Here is a 14310-nt window from a genome sequence, read left to right as displayed (position 1 = left end):
AATATGAAGTGTAAAATGTCATAAGGTGCTAAAATGAATTTCTAAAAGTAGTTTTTATACTAAACTAGTAACTTAGGGTTACAGAAAATGGGTAACTAGGTGTAGATAGTGCAGAATTCCAATTTTCGGGCCCACTTGGTGAGTGTTTGGGCTGAGCTTTCAAGCTTCCACGTGTATATGCCTCATATTGGAGTTAAACGCCACCCTGGGTGCCAAAATGGGTGTTTAACGCCGAAAAGTATGCCAGTTCTGGTGTTTTACGCCAGAAAGTTTTTGGCTGGCTTTTAATGCAAGTTTGGGCCATCAAATCTCGGGCAAAGTATAAACTGATGCGGGTGGAAACTGTCTCTCAACAAATTTCCTTCAGCAAGTGTACCAAATTTGTCGTCAAGTAAAAACTCACAATAGAGTGAGGTCGAATCCCACAGGGATTGATTGATCAAGCAACTTTAATTAGAAGAATGTTCTAGTTGAGCGAATCCAAAATTTGGGTTGAGAATTGCAGAAAATAAAATGGCGGGAATGTAAATAACAGAAAAGTAAATGCTAGAATTAAAGGACTGGAAGTAAATGACTGAAATTAAATTGCAGAATTGTAAATGGGAATAGGGGATTTGCTCATAAAAGTAAATGGCAGAAATGAAAGAGAATGGGTAAGATCAGAGATGGGGAGTTCATTGGGCTTAGGAGATGTTGCAATTCTCCGGATCAAGTTCATTTTCATCTCTTTCTCAATCAATGCTCTCATTGATCTCCTTGGCAATCTTAATTGATTGAATTACAAATTCAATCTCACAAATCTTGATCAATAGCCAATTCCTTGGTCAATTGCTCATGAGAAGAGATGAAGTATGGTCACTGATTATACCACATGCATTTCCCAAATCAAGTATTGAGAGGGTTATAGTCACATACCCATCCAAACCCAATTTGGTCCAGCATGAGAAAGCATTTCTAACTTGATCTCTTCATTCCTCTTTCAAGGTTCAGAAGAGATCCAAGTTTGAATAGCTTCTTTTCCAAGATAACTACCCAATTGGATGAAGATCGAAAGCTTTCAAGTAAAATCAAGAGAAAAGATAGAAGAAGAATAATGAAAATTAGTATTGATCCATCAAATTACAACAGAGCTCCCTAACCCAATGAAAGGGGTTTAGTTGTTCATAGCTCTAGAAAATGAAAACAAAGATGGATAATACATCATAAAACTAGAAAATACAGAGAAGGTAAAATACAGAGAGTAGTTCTCTTTTCCAACTTTTTGAACCCTTTTTTTAAACAATTCAAAGCTACTCCTATATATACTACTTTTCTCAGCTTCTAGTTGGCTCTTCAAGTCTTGGGCCTTTGGATCTTGAGTTTGAAGCAGTTCTCTTCTTCATTTGGGCTTGGCTTTACTTGCAGAGAGAAAGTGTGAAGTGGGCAGAGACTTTAGCTCAGGATGTTAGGGGTGTTAACGTTTAGTGAAAATATGAGTTCGAAAACGTTAGTGATAATCAACTTTCTCACTAACGTTCCTAAGTAAAAGCCATGTTAACTTCAACGTTTAGTGGCATAAACGTTGCCACTAACGTTGCCTCTAAGTCCTTCGCACACGTTATTGAGACTTAACATTCCCAATAACTTTGAAAAGCCCCCTTCGTTCCCACGTTAGAGCCCACGTTAATAACAGACCATTCCCACCTTCTCAATAACAGATGGAGACTTCTAAGCAGAGTCTCTCTGACTTAGCCACTATAGTCTTTGATCTCTCTAAGACCACTCACAGTTTCATGACAGAGACTAGGTCCTCCATCAGGAATTTGGAGGTACAGATTGGTCAGCTGAGCAAGAGCATCCCTGAGATCCCCTCTAGGACTCTTCCAACCAATACTGAAGTAACCCCAAGAGAAGAGTGCATAGCCCTCACTATAGAAGCTGAAGCCAAATCTAAAGAGGAGCTTCTAGCATTGAATGCCAGCAAGGGAGTGGCTAGGCGTTCAATGCCCAACGAGGACCAAGTTCTGGCGTTCAATGAGAGTGTTGATATTCCACACACTGTGAATAGGATCTTGTCTCTAGAACATGTGGAGCTCATCCATGAGAGCACAGGAAAGAAGTTCACTATAAGGGGTGAAATTCTGAGCCCCTATCATTCTCCGTAAAGGAGTTGTCCGTCAAGCTAGTGACGGTAAAGAAGCACTTGTTGCGATGCAACCCGACCATGAGTAGAGTATTTATGTTTTTCTTTATTTTAGTTTGTTTCCATTTGAGTTTTGTTAAGTCTATTTTCAGCATTGTTTTCTTTGCTTTAAATGTTTGTGATCATGTATAGTACTTAGAACAGAAATAAGTACAGTGGAAGAAGACGAGCAGAACACCCTGGGAAGACCCCTCGCTGGCATTGAACGCCATCCAGAGTGCATCATGGTCGTCCAACACTCTACAGGGGGCAAAGACTTGGCGTTGAATGCCACCCTGAAGGTAGCAAGGGCATTCAATGCCCTACAGAGAGCAGAGACCTGGCGTTGAATGCCAGGAAAGGAGTCCCTGGCATTCAAATGCCCCATGGGGAGCAGAAGCTAGCGTTGAACGCCAGCTAAGGGGCAAGGCTGGATGTCCAACGCCCACAAAGGGGCAGGAATTGAATTCCCTAGCCTCTCAAGACTAGTGGGCCCCACAGAATCTCCACTACCCCACCTACCTCACTCTCTCTCTCTCCTTTCTATACCTTGAAACCACACCCCACTTTCCCTCTTCCCAATCCACACACTTCTCTAATCCCATCATAACTCCCATCAACCCTCACCCACTTTAAATTTAAAACCTTCCCACCCATTTTCCCTTCCCCCATTGCCAAACTCTAACCCACCCTCCCCTATAAATACCCTCTCCTTCCACCCTTCATACACACACAACCTCATCCCTGTCATCTCTCCCAACTCTACATTCTACACTACATTCTTCTTCCCTTTTCCACACACACAGCTGAAGCCTCTTCCCCCTGTATTCTCCATCTGTTTCTTCTTTCTTCTACTATTCTCTTCTACATTTGTTATTTTGCTCGAGGATGAGCAAAGTTTGGTGTTGGAAAAGCTTTGCTTTTTGCTATCTATTCACACTCATGGCACTCAAATTGGGAGAGTCCTCCAGAAAAAGAAAGGTTCTGCCTTCGGACCGTGGAAAATGAAAAGATTCCTCACCAAGGCTCATCAAGACCACTTCTATGAAGTAGTGGCAAAGAAAAGAGTGATCCTTAAAGTCCCCTTTAGGCTAAAAAAGGATGAGTACCCAGAAATCCAACAAGAAATTTGGAGGAGATATTGGAAAGTTCTAACCAATCCTATCCCAAATGTTGGAATCTTAATGGTGCAAGAGTTCTATGCCAATGCATGGGTCACTAAAAGGCATGATACAAGTGTGAACCCAAGCCCCAAGAATTGGCGCACCATGGTCCGAGAGAGACTCTTAGATTTCAGTTTGGAGAGTGTAAGAGTGGCACTCAAATTACCACAAATGCTAGGAGACCCACACTCTTAAACTAGAAGGGTCAATACTGGCCAAAGGTTGGTCTAAGTGCTTACGGACATTTGTGTGAAAGGAGCACAATGGAGGAAGAATGCGCAAGGTACGCCATACCAACTAGGTAGGCTTGACCTCAAACCCGTGGCAAGAGGATGGTTGGAATTTATCCAACGCTCTATCATCCCAACAAGTATCCATTTTGAGGTTACCATAGACCGAGCAATAATGATTCACTGCATTATGCTTGGGAATGAGGTAGAAGTACATGAGGTAATACCTCAAGAGCTGTACAAGGTGGCAAAAAAGCCCTCCACCCAAGCGAGGCTGGCATTCCCACATATCATCTGTCACCTATGGAATTTAGCTGGAATTGTCATAGAAGAAGACATCCCATAGATGAGGACAAGTCCATCACTAAAAGAAGGATGGAGCATGTTAGAGAGCTTGCACACGCACCACAACAAGAGCATGTACAACCGCCTCAACAAGAAATCCCTGAGATGCCACAAGGGATATATTTTCCTCCCCAAAACTATTGGGACCAACTGAACACCTCTCTAGGAGAATTGAACTCCAACATGGATCAGCTGAGGTTTGAGCACTAAGAGCAATCCACTATCTTTCATGAAATAAGAGAGGATCAAAGAGCCTTTAGGAAAGAGCAACTAAGACAAGGATAATACATAAAGGAACTTAAACGCTCCATTCGATCCACTAGAGGAAGCAGTAGCCGCCATCACTAAGGTGGTCACGTTCCATTATCCCCTTGCTTATGTTATTTTTATGTTATATTTTCTGTTTTTCCAGTGTGTTTTATCCTATTGTCTGTTTCCTGTTTCTAGTGCATGATCATCTTCCTGTTTTGTTTTAAGCTATGAAATATTCCATATATCTCTCACCATGCTTAAAATAAAAATTTATTTGAAAAAAAAGTGAGATACATAATTTCGAGTTATATAATAAGAATAGTCCAATTATTTGATATGGTGGCCTTGCTTTTACTTTCTGAATGCATGAGTTAACAGTGCATATTTGATGTTGGAATAAAGTGTGTTGGCTCTTAAAAGATTGTTGAAAAAGGAAAAGTATTAGTGGTGATATGAAAAAATACAAAAGATTAATTCTTGAAGAAAGAAAAAGCAGCAAAAAAAAAGAGAAAAAAGAAAACAAAAAAAAAGAAAAAAAAAAGAAGAGAGAAAAAGCCAAAAGCTCTTAAAACCAAAAGGCAAGAGCAAGGATCCAAGCCTTTAAGCATCAATGGTTAGGAGGGTATAAAGAAACAAAATATTGGCCAAGAAAGTTCAAATGAGCTGCTTCCCCTAACTAAATGCTTGTGGTGTGAAGTTGTGATGAGCGGATATTTTATACACTTTTTGGCATAGTTTTCATATAGTTTTTAATATGTTTTGTTTAGTTTTTATTAAGTTTTTACATGTTTTAGTGTTAAATTCACATTTCTAGATTCTACTCAAAGTTTGTGTGTTTTTATACAATTTCAGGTAATTTTTGGCTGAAATTGAGGAGTTGGAGCAAAAGTCTGATTCAGTGACGGAGAAAGCACTGCAGATGCTATATAGATCTGACCTCCTTGCATTCAGAAGAGCTTTTCTGGAGCTGTAGAAATCCAAATGGAGCGTTCTCAATGGCTATGGAAAGCTGACTTCAAGAGATTTCCATAAATATATAATAGTTCATACTTTGCTTCGAATTAGAAGGCCTAAAACTGGCATTCAACGCCAGCCTTCTGCCCCTTTCCTGCCATCTAACGCCCAAGGAGCAGAGCCTAGCGTCCAAACGCCCAGAGAGGACCCCCTAGCCAACGTTTCACACCCTAGGAGCCTCATAGCACATGGATCTCACCAAAACTCAGCCCACACACTCACCAAGTGGGCTCCACAAGTGGATTTTAGCACTAAAAAGACTATTTTACCCTTATAAGTCATTAGTTTAGTATTTAAGTGATTTGATTCATGTTATTCGAACAACTCTTTACCATCATTCATCATATTTTCGTTTCATACATTGTATTTCCTTTTAGTATGAGTTTCTAAACCTCCTAGGTTGAGGGGAGGAGCCCTGCTGAGTCCTATGAATTAATAAAAGTATTATTGTTTTTCTTCGATCCCTATGTGATCAATTCTAAAAAGTATATTCATACTTCAACATGGTGAATAGGATGATCAGTGACAATCAGCTCTATTCATCATACTAAGATGAAAGTGCCTGACAAACACCCGCGTCTACTTGGGTTCGTGTGAATACTTCAGTGGAAAGCACTAACCGCTAACTTGAATCATACATCTCTCAGACAGATAATCCACGACTTCGTTGGAGACTTTTCGAGACACCAGTTCAGCCAATTTATGGGGAGATTAGGGTCTCTGTGGTAGAGGCTAGAACCCAATAATGCAGTATTCTCTGATCCGGAAAATCCGACCTTGTCTGTGGCATTTTGAGTAGGATCATTAAGGAGAATGGACTGTACGTGCTTCACCCTCAAGCAGAGATGGATCCACACTAACACTGGGGTTCAGATCCAGAGAATTATTGACGATCTCTCAATAAAGGCGCCAATCACTTATAGCCTGCCATTGAAGGGATCACTCACAAGCAAAGCAGATAGTAATACCAGAGTTAATTCAGAAAGGCTAAGCAACTCCAATCCTCAATTATAACCCTTTTATTGATTTCATTGAAAAAATACCTGATACCTTTCTCTCATATTTCTCTTAATGCAATTAAGTCTCAATCCAACAACTTCTTGATTTCACCTGAATAAGATCTGCAGGATAACCATAGCTTGCTTCAAACCAAAAATCCTCGTGGGATCGACCCTGACTCACTCAGGTATTACTTGGATAACCCAGTACACTTTCTGGAACAACAGTATGAAGGTGTGGGGATTCGTGCTACCAAGTTTTTGGTACCGTTGTCGGGAACTGTTTGAGTTTCGACAAACTGAAGAATTGTCTTGCTCCCTAGATCGGTTACTTTATTTCTTGATCATTTTTAATTGAGTTTTTTTTATTTTCGTTGAGTCTTTTATTTTTATTTTTATCTTCTTTATTTTTCAAAAAATTTAAAAAGCTTTTCAAAAATATTTTTCTTTTCTTTGTTCAATTTTTTATCTTGGTTTGAGTTTTTTGTGTTTATTCTTGTTGAGTTCTTCATTTTCTTTGAGTCTTTCTTTCAAAAAAAATTTTAAAAATATTTTCTTTGGTTAAATCTTGTGTCAAATCTTTAAGTTTGGTGTCCTCTTTTGTTTTTCTTTATTTTTTTGAAAATTTGTCTTTGATTTTCTAAAAATGTTAAGTTTGGTGTCCTTTTTATGTTCTTGTGTTCTTTGTGTTTGAGTCTTGTTTTTTGTGTTCTTGTTAGTCTTCAAATTGTTTTTGTGTCTTCTTTGAGTTTTGATCTTAAAATTTTTAAGTTTGGTATTCCTTTGTATTTCCCTCCAAAATTTTCGAAAATAAGGTGCACTAGATCTAAAAATTTTTAGTTTTGTGTCTTTTACATATTTTTCTCTTTCATCATTAAATTCAAAAATAAAAAAATATGTTTTCTATCTTTATTTTTTATTAATTTTTGAAATTTTTAATTAAAAAAATTCGGATTTCAATTTTAAATTTTCATCTTATCTTATCTTAGCTTTAAATTTCAAAAATCAATTCTTTTCAAAAATCATATCTTTTTCAAAAATCATATCTTTTTTTTAAACTCTTATCTCATCTTATTTCAAATTTAAAATTTTAACTTTCAAAATTCAAAAATTTAAATTTCAAATTTCAAAATTTAATTCCAAAATCCAAAATTTAAATTTCAAATTTCAAATTTTCAAAATTAAATCTTTTCAAATTTCAAATCTTTTTCAAAATTTAAAAATTCAAATTTCAAAATTTATAATTCAAATATCAAATTTCAAAACTTCAATTTTCAATTTCAAGTTTCAAAATTTAATTTTAATTTTCAAATCTCAAATCTTAAATTCAAATCTTTTCTTAATTAATTACATATCTTCTCTCTCTTCTTTTTCAAAACTTCCATACTAACTCTTCTGTCTCCTAATTTTCAAAATCTCCTCTTCTACTTTTCTTTCTTCTTTTTCGAATTTTATTCCTTTAAATTAACTAATTTTAATTTCAGATTAAATAAATAAATAAATAAACGTTTTAATTATTGTTTATTTTTCTACTTCCATTTTGTTCATACCCTGGGTCGAGCTATCTGATCCGGGATGTTCAGTAATAAAGCGACCGACCTCTTCAGGTCAGGCTATCTGACCTCTTCTCAAAGAGATCGGTGGAATCGACAGGAAAGCCCAGTAAGGGGCCCAAATAGAGGAACACGACCCAAATCCAAAGGCAGTCCAAGCCTGATGCCAGGGCATTTTGGCCAGTTTTACTGACCTTTTCTTTACTGTTTTTAGGGTAGTTTCATGCATTTCCTTAGGAAATAAGCTAGTTTTGGGTAGATATTCACTTACATCTTGATTCAAGCATGCATTGTGCACTTTACATGATTTCATGAGGATTTTGCATGAATTTAAGGACAAATTGGATGTTGCATTTCCCATGACTTGGACTAGAACTTTGATGCACTTTATTGCTTGATTTCAGGACAAAAGAAGCAAAGAAGAACCATATTAGTGGCTACGTTAGTCACACTAACGTTAAGACTAACGTGGAATGGGAGTAACTTGCAAAGTTATTGAGAAAAGTGATTGCCAATAACGCTCTCGAAGCCATCATTACCCACGTTAAGAGTCACGTTAACTAAGTTAACGTGAACTCTAACGTGGAAGTAAAGAAATGGAGCCAACGTTAGTGACATTTAACATTATCACTAACGTTGGACCAAGATCATGAGTGGCCACGTTAGAGTCCACGTTAACTTAGTTAACGTGGCCTCTAACGTTAAGAAGAAAGGGGGAAGCCAACGTTAGTGACATCTAACATTATCACTAATGTTGGCCAAGTCACACTAGGCCACGTTAACTCCCACGTTAACCTAGTTAACGTGGAAGCTAACGTGAGGAAGGGAGGTGACGCCAACGTTAGTGACACCCAACATTGTCACTAACGTTGGAAGGAGCCCACACATGCCACCATGAGCCACGTTAACTCCCACGTTAACTTAGTTAACGTGGAAGCTAATGTGGATAAGGGAATGTTGAACCAATATTAGTGACACTCAACTTTGTCACTAACGTTGGAGATGGCTAGCATAAGCCACGTTAGAAGCCACGTTAACCTAGTTAACGTGGACTCTAACGTGGGAGCTAAGGGGCACATTGGAACATTAGTGACAATGTTAAGTGCCACTAACCTTCTCGAAGGTTGGCAAGCCTACGTTAAAGGAGCCACGTTAACTAAGTCAACGTGGACTCTAACGCAGGGAAGGGGGAGACCTCTCAACGTTATTGGGAAAGTTGAGTCCCAATAACGTGTGCGAAGGACATAGTGGAAACGTTAGTGGCAATGTTTGTGCCACTAACGTTGAAGTTAACGTGGCTCTTAACTTTGGTGAGGAACGTTAGTGAAAAAGGTGATTGTCACTAACGTTTTCGAACCTACATTTTCACTTAAATGTTAACACCACTAACGTCCTGAGCTAAAGTCTCTGCCCACTTCACACTTTCTCTCTGCAAGCAAAGCTAAGCCCAATGAAGAAGAAAAATGCTTCAAACGCAAGATGCAAAGGCCCATACCCAAGACTTGAAGAATCAACTAGAAGAACAGAAGAGTAGTATATATAGGAGTAGCTTTGAATTATTTAGGGGGTTGGAAATTATAGGGAGCCTCTTGGTATAGAATTACTCTATGTATTTACTTTCTCTGCACTTCTAGTTTTCATCATGTATTCTCCATCCTTGTTTTCATTTTCTAGAGCTATGAACAACTAAACCCCTTTCATTGGGTTAGGGAGCTCTGTTGTAATTTGATGGATTAATACTAGTTTTCATTATTCTTCTTCTATCTTTTCTCTTGATTTTACTTGAAAGCTTTCGATCTTCATCCAATTGGGTAGTTATCTTGGAAAAGAAGCTATTCATACTTGGATCTCTTTTGAACCTTGAAAGAGGAATGAAGAGATCAAGCTAGAAATGCTTTCTCATGCTGGACCAAATTGGGTTTGGATGGATATGTGACTATAATCCTCTCAACACTTGGTTTGGGAAATGCATGTGGTATAATCAGTGACCATACTTCATCTCTTCTCATGAGCAATTGACCAAGGAATTGGCTATTGATCAAGATTTGAGAGATTGAATTACAAGAAATTGTAATTCAATCACTTAAGATTGCCAAGAAGATCAATGAGTGCATTGATTGAGGAAGAGATAAAAATGAAATTGATCCGGAGAATGCAATATCTCCTAAGCCCAATGAACTCCCCATTTCTGATCTTACCCATTCTCTTTAATTTCTGTTATTTACTTTTATGAGCAATTCCCCCATTCCCATTTACAATTCTGTAATTTACTTTCAGTCATTTACTTTCAGCTCTTTAACTCTAGCATTTACTTTTCTGTCAATTACCTTCTCGCCATTTTATTTTCTGCAATTCTCAACTCAAATTCTGGATTCGCTCAACTAGAACATTCCTCTAATTAAAGTTGCTTGATCAATCAATCCTTGTAGGATTCGACCTCACTCTATTGTGAGTTTTTACTTGACGACAAATTCGGTACACTTGCCGAAGGAAATTTGTTGTGAGACAAGTTTTTCGTGCATCAAGTTTATGGCGCCGTTGCCGTGGATTGATTGTGCATCAACAATGATTAGATTGGAGGATAACTAGATTGAGCATTTTATTTTTGTTTGATTTAAATTTTTTTTGAGTCATTTACTTTCTGTTTTAGTTAATTTCTTCCCTTCTCCCTACTTTTTCTTTGTTATTTACCAGTCATCTCACTAACCCACTAACTGTTTGATATATTGCATCACTAACACTAACAGTAATTCTGATAGATATACTTTCTGCACCTATTCTCTTTGCTTGTACTTGTTGGTTGTATGACAGGGAGAAGAAGCGGGGCTTTAACTTCCTTTGAATCTGAACCTGAGAGAACCTTCCTTAGACTAAGGAGGGAGGCAAGAGAAAAACGTGTAGTTGGTGCTGAAGAAGAGGAGGAACACTTTGAGGAATACTTTGAACCAAACATGGAAGAAAACATGGAAAACCATCACGAAGAAGAAGCTCACAACCATGGCGGAAGAGGTCGAGCAAATCATGCTGGGGAGGATAGAAGAGTTTTAGGCTCTTACATCAATCCAAACCCAGGAAACTGTGGAAGTAGCATTCAAAAGCCTACCATTCAGGCCAACAATTTTGAACTAAAACCACAGCTCATCACCCTTGTTCAGAACAACTGTTCGTTCGGAGGGAGTGTCCAAAAGGACCCCAATCAACATTTAACTACCTTCCTGAGAATATGTGACACAGTGAAGTCTAATGGTGTTCATCCTGACGCCTATAGACTACTCTTATTTCTATTCTCACTCAAGGATAAGGCAGCCAAGTGGCTGGAGTCTTTCCCAAGGGAAAGCTTGACAACTTGGGAAGATGTGGTGAACAAATTCTTAGCAAGATTTTACCCTTCTCAATGAATCAATAGGCTGAGAGTTGAGGTCCAAACTTTCAGGCAACAAGATGGTGAGACTCTATATGAAGCATGGGAGAGGTTTAAAGACCTAACAAGGAGGTGCCCACCAGATATGTTCAATGAATGGGTGCAGCTGCACATTTTCTATGAAGGGCTCTCTTATGAGTCAAAGAAGGCCGTGGACCATTCATCCGGAGGATCTTTGAACAAGAAGAAGACCATTGAGGAAGCCATAGATGTCATTGAAATAGTAGCAGAGAACGACTACTTCTATGCTTCCGAAAGAGGGAACACAAGAGGAGTAATGGAGTTAAACAATGTAGATGCTCTGTTGGCCCAAAACAAGCTCATTACCCAGCAGCTGGCTGACCTCACCAAGAAGATGGAGAGGAACCAAGTAGCAGCAATCTCCACTTCATCAACAACCCAAGAAGGAGTGAACGAAGAAGCAGAGGATAGTCAGGAGCAAGCCAACTACATTGGGAATTCACCTAGGCAAAACCATGATCCATACTCCAAGACCTACAACCCTGGATGGAGGAATCACCCAAACTTTGGGTGGGGAAATCAACAAGACCAAAGCCTTGATCAAAGACGCCCAAATCCAAACAATGCAGCCCACCAACACTTCACATCTAGACCATATCAACACCCCCATAACAACACCTCCCCACATTCATATCAAGGCCAGAATAACCCTACTCAGCCTGACCTATCATCATTTGATGAAAGAATCTCAAGGATTGAGAATCTACTTGAAGGCATAAGCAAGGAGATTCAAGACAACAAGGTTTTCAAGGAGGAAGTGCGAGCCAGTTTCAAGAACCAAGGAGACACAATCAAGAGGTTAGAATCTCAAGTGGGGTATCTCTCTGAGCAAATTCCCAAACCCACAGATGGATTCCCAAGTGACACAGAGAAGAATCCGAGAGGTGAAACAAAAAAGGTAAGATGGGAAGATTGCAAGATGGTCACTGTAAGTGATAAGGAGACTGAGGACAAGCCAAGCAAGCTGTCAGAATAACCTGAAGATACCTCGGCAGAGAAGGAGGAAAAAGAGTACCAAGAACCAAAAATCTCAAAACAGGAGCTGCTGAGACTCTATGCACCTTTTCTCCAGCTGCTCAATGGTGCTGTGGAAAAGAGAATATACTCAAGATTTCTGGACTTGTTTGCATCTCTGCATGTGAACATACCATTCATCAAGACTATCCAACAAATGCCTGCGTACATCAAGTATATGAAGGAGCTGCTTCCCAGGAAAAGCTCACTCAAGGGAGGGCAAACTATAGTAATGAACAAGGAGTGCAGTGCCCTCATTCAACCGTAGTTACCAACGAAAAGAAAAGATCCAGGGAGTTTTCATGTCCCCTGTGCCATAGGGGAAACAATGTTTGATAGAGCACTCTGCGATTTGGGAGCAAGCATCAACTTAATGCCCTTATCCTTGGTGAAGAGGCTGCAGATCAATGAGATATTGCCCACAGATGTAGTCATCAGGCTGGCTGATAAAACTCAAAAACAAGCAAGAGGGGTGGTGGAAAACGTGTTGTTAAAGGTGGGGAAATACTTTCTTCCCACAGACTTTGTCATCTTGGACATGGAAGAGAGTCACACTCACCCGATCATATTGGGAAGACCATTCCTAGCTACAGCCAGAGCACTCATAGATGTGGAGCGAGGGGAGCTAATATTGAGGATCCATGATGAACGACTCATCTTTAATGTCTTCAAACCTTCACAAGAAGCAGACCAAGAAAATAAAGAACCAAAGAATGATCATAATGAGATGCTGACAGAGGAAACAAGCACTAAGGCACCACCAACACATCTGAGAACCCCACTGAATGATGAACAAGGCAAACAGCAATCGTCACAGCCCTAGGAGAAGCTGGAAGAACCTAAACCACCAGAGGCATGTGAAGACAACAATAAAATTCACTTAGAAGAAGAAGTCACCAAGAGCAAGGCAGCATTAAAAGGGACAAAGAAGAAGGTACCAAGGGGGTGGAGGAACAAGAAGATCCCTATGAAAGGCTTCTCTCTAGGAGATAAAGTGATCTCAGCTTACTTCCCAGATATCCCCCCTAATCTCCCCACTGTACCATCTCAGTTACCTAAGGTCTTCACTATCAACAGAGTTCTCTCCTTGGAACATGTAGAGATCATTGATACAACCAATGGATATAAGTCCAAGGCAAGAGGGGAGGACTTGAAGCATTATCAACCTCCCTGATGAAGGAGAAACGTCAAGCTAGTGACGCTAAAGAAGCGCTTCATGGGAGGCAACCCATGTTTTATTAGCTTTTACTAGTGAATAAGTCAATATTCATGAATTCTAACCCAAACTTGGTGAAGTCCTTATACTGCAGTATATAGTGAAGAACAAGTTTGCTGTTCAAAGCGTACCAAGAAAGCATGAATGCAACAGAGAGCATGCTAGTCTTGGAGCTTTGAACAGAACTTTTCATCACAGTGCTCCAAACTAAGTTTGGTGTCACCCCATGGTGCCACCAATGTACATATAAGGATACACAGTTAGTTCGTTAGTTGGAGTTCATGAATAAGCAAAATCTTTTCTTCTCTATATCATTCTAGCCGAAAAGTTTAAAAACTTTTTATGATATTGATTTTTCTTATTTTATTTTTTTATAGGGAAAAGAAAAGGAGCATTGAAAGAGATAGATTGGACGATTAAAGGAAGAAGGTTCGGACAGTACAAAAGGAAGGACTATACACTTGTTCTAAAAAGGGAAGTCATTGGAAAATGTTGCCATGCAACATCGAAAAAAATGGGACCCTTGGAGACTGAGCAATCTCATTCATAAAGTGATGATCCTTGTCTTTTCTACATGCACAACCCCAACCGTCCACTCCATCAATCCACACCCTCCATTTACTCACAACCTCTCTATATAAGTGATCCTTGTTCCGTACCCCACTCTTCACACCTCTCCATTTCGGGTTCCCCTTCACTCCCTTCATTACACTCAACCCTAAACACCAAAAGTCTCCACACCCCTGCTAACTTCACGCATTAACCTTCACTCATGGCATCTTCGAGCTCTAAAAGAAGGAAGGGAAAGGAACCTATGGAGCAACACCCGTATGATGAAAAGAGATTTAGAAGCTTGCACCATGCATTGAAATACGGATGGATGGTGGATAAGGAAATCATTTATGAGCTGGGATTTCAAGTG

The 14310-nt window shown here is 39.2% G+C and overlaps 1 non-coding gene across 1 annotated transcript; it reads right to left on the bottom strand.

The window, feature by feature from the left end:
• Positions 1 to 11120: 11120 nt before the first annotated feature.
• LOC148573914 (small nucleolar RNA R71) lies at positions 11121 to 11227 on the bottom strand. Its single transcript, XR_015906045.1, has one exon. It is a non-coding gene; the product is annotated as a small nucleolar RNA R71 (small nucleolar RNA).
• Between the last annotated feature and the right edge of the window lie 3083 nt (positions 11228 to 14310).

The sequence above is a fragment of the Arachis ipaensis genome, chromosome B2 (genome assembly GCF_059453495.1).
Source record: "Arachis ipaensis isolate K30076 ecotype BB chromosome B2, ASM5945349v1, whole genome shotgun sequence".
NCBI lineage: Eukaryota > Viridiplantae > Streptophyta > Magnoliopsida > Fabales > Fabaceae > Arachis > Arachis ipaensis.
This window is presented reverse-complemented; position numbering and strand designations above follow the sequence as displayed.